The sequence below is a fragment of the Mya arenaria genome, chromosome 9 (genome assembly GCF_026914265.1).
Source record: "Mya arenaria isolate MELC-2E11 chromosome 9, ASM2691426v1".
In the NCBI taxonomy this organism is placed as follows: Eukaryota; Metazoa; Mollusca; class Bivalvia; order Myida; family Myidae; genus Mya; species Mya arenaria.
The window spans coordinates 3,263,314-3,263,861 of record NC_069130.1 but is presented as its reverse complement, the minus strand read 5'-3'; positions in this window follow the sequence as shown (position 1 = coordinate 3,263,861).

Here is a 548-nt window from a genome sequence, read left to right as displayed (position 1 = left end):
TACGTAGAATAAGCATAGTTGTGAAAAACGTCCATGTTTGCTAAAGGGCAATGTGTGCCACAAAATAACAATAAAACAAATATTTACTGACTAAGTCAAGGACCATAACACTGTCATTAATATATGTATGTATAAATGAAAATTCGTGTGCACAATTTCACATGCCAGTGAACATTTGTGTAAAGTTTGGTGACTCTATTTGTGGTAGGTAAGGAGCTATGCGAGCACTAAAATTATTCTGAAAATTTGACCTCAATTTTGACTGAATCAAGGGCGATAATTATGTCGTTACTGGAAAAATAAAAATAAAAATGATTAGAGCCGGTACAGCTTCATACACCAATGAATAAATGTAAGTGACTCTGGAGACTCCACAAGATTTCGGGACGGACGGACGGTCATCATCATCATCATCATCATCATCATCATCATCATCATCATCATCATCATCATTATCATCATCATCATCATCATCACCATCGTTTTTGTTGAAATATTAGAACTCTTGTTATTAGCTTTATGATAACTGTTAAGTTAATCCTCTTTAT